Consider the following 2,425-nt stretch of genomic DNA (forward strand, 5'->3'; position numbering starts at 1 on the left):
TTTTTTTTTTTTTTTTGAGACTGAGTCTCGCTCTGTTGCCCAGGCTGGAGTGCAGTGGGGGGATCTCGGCTCACTGCAAGCTCCCCTCCCAGGATTATGCCATTCTCCTGCCTCAGCCTCCCGAGTAACGGGGACTACAGGGGCCCGCCACCATGCCCGGCTGATTTTTTTTGTATTTTTAGTAGAGATGGGGTTTCATCGTGTTAGCCAGGATGGTCTCGATCTCCTAACCTTGTGATCTGCCCGCCTCGGCCTCCCAAAGTGCTGGGATTACAAGCGTGAGCCACCGCGCCTGGCCCCCTTTTTATTCTTACAGTTTCATGATGAAGAGCCCAAGAAGTTTGACCTGTAGAATTTCACACAGTCTTGGATTTTGCTGATGGCTTACTTATGGCACAGTTCAACTTGTTAATTGTCTTATGTTTTTCCTTCATTTTAGCAGCTGAATCCGTAAGCTCAGTCAGATTCACACTGGATCCCTTTGGCAACCCTACAGGTGGTATTGTGATCTTTCCTCATGAGTGACATAATGTGTCTTTGTGACTTATGCTGCAAGATATAGTTTGTATAGGGCAGGCAAGATGAATGTTTGATTCTTTCCCATTTTTTTTTGCCTATTTTCAAGTTAATGAATTGGCTTCTCTTCTTTTGAGACTGGGTCTTATTCTTGTTGCCCAGACTGGAGTGCAGTGCTGCCATTACAGCTCACAGCAGCCTCGACTTCCCTGCTCAGTTGATCCTCCCACTTCAGCCTCCTGAGTAGCTGGGATTACAGGCATGTGCCACCATGCCTGGCTAATTTATTGTATTTTTAGTAGAGACAGGGTTTTGCCATGTTGTCCAGGCTGGTCTGGAACTCCTGGCCTCAAGCAATCCACCTGCCTCGGCCTCCCAAAGTATTGGGGTTACAAGTGTGAGCCACCATGCCTGGCCAATTTCATGCTTTTTTAAGGCTGAATAAGAGTCCGTTGTATGTGTATCCTGCATTTTGTTTATCCATTCATCTGTTGATGCACATTTGGCTTGTTTCCAACTTTTAGCTATTACAAATAATGCTGCTATGGACACTGGCATGCAAGTATCTGAGTCCCTGCTTTCCGATCTTCTGAGTATGTATCTAGGAGTGGAATGACTGAATTGCTTGGTAATTGTGTGTTTATCTTTTTGAGAAACTGCCAAACTGTTTACACAGCAGCTGCACCATTTTATATTCCTATCAGCAACACGCAATGTGGTTCCCATTTCTCCACATTCTTGCCAACCCTTGTTATTTTTCATTTTCTTTTTTAAATTTGTTTTTCATATCAGCCATCCAAATGGTTGTGAAAGGGGATGTCATTGTGGTTTTGATCTGCATTTCCCTAATGATTCATGATATTGAGTATCTTTTCATTTACATTTCAACCAATACATATATCTTCTTTGGAGAAATGCCTACTCAAGTCCCTTGCCTTTTTGTTTAATTTTTAATTTAATTTAATTTAATTTTTTAGTGACCATGACCCGTGACACAGCCCTCAGGAGATCTCGAGAACATGTGTCCCAACCTTGCCTCTTTTTTGGGCGGCAGGGATGGAGTTTCACTCTTGTTGCCCAGGCTGGAGTGCAATGGCAAGATCTCAGCTCACTGAAACCTCCGCCTCCCAGGTTCAAGCGATTCTCTTGCCTCAGCCTCCCGAGTAGCTTGGATTACAGGTGCCCACCACCATGCCCAGCTAATTTTTTGTACTTTTAGTAGAGATGGGGTTTTCACCATGTTGGCCAGGCTGGCCTCGAACTCCTGACCTCAGGTGATTCACCTGCCTCGGCCTCCCAAAGTGCTGGGATTACAAGTGTGAACCACCATGCCTGGCGATTTTTGAATTGATGTTTTGTTGTGTTTTTCAGTCACAGGAATTCTTTTTTTTTTTTTTAAGACAGAGTCAGGCTCTGTCACCCAGGCTGGAGTGCAGTGGCGAGATCTCGGCTCACTGCAAGCTCCGCCTCCCAGGTTCACGCCATTCTCTTGCCTCAGCCTTCCGAGTAGCTGGGACTACAGGTGCCCGCCACTGTGCCCGGCTAATTTTTTGTATTTTTAGTAGAGACGGGGTTTCACTGTGTTAGCCAGGATGGTCTTGATCTCCTGATCTCGTGATCCACCCACCTTGGGCTCCCAAAGTGCTGGGATTACAGGCGTGAGCCCCCGTGCCCGCCCAGGAATTCTTAATGTAGTCTGGATATTAATCTTTATCATATATGTGAATTGCAAATATTTACTTCCAATCTTAGGGTTGTATTTTTACTCTTTTGATGGTGTTCTTTGATTAGTTCTCCCTCCCCTTTTTGAATTTTTGTGAGACAGGATCTCACTGTGTCACCCAGGCTGAAGTACAGTGGTGACGTCATAGCTCACTGCAGCCTCGACCTCCTGGGCTTAAGCGATCTT

General features: G+C 45.5%; 1 long non-coding RNA gene across 1 annotated transcript in view; it reads right to left on the reverse strand.

The window, feature by feature from the left end:
- Positions 1-549, reverse strand: part of LOC131381920 (uncharacterized) — a 6,644-nt gene extending 6,095 nt beyond the window's left edge. Inside the window, exon 1 of the long non-coding RNA XR_009210976.1 lies at positions 315-549. This is a non-coding gene — a long non-coding RNA (uncharacterized LOC131381920). The remainder of the gene's footprint in view (positions 1-314) is intronic.
- Between the last annotated feature and the right edge of the window lie 1,876 nt (positions 550-2,425).

This window comes from Hylobates moloch, unplaced genomic scaffold (assembly GCF_009828535.3).
Source record: "Hylobates moloch isolate HMO894 unplaced genomic scaffold, HMol_V3 SCAFFOLD_1, whole genome shotgun sequence".
NCBI lineage: Eukaryota > Metazoa > Chordata > Mammalia > Primates > Hylobatidae > Hylobates > Hylobates moloch.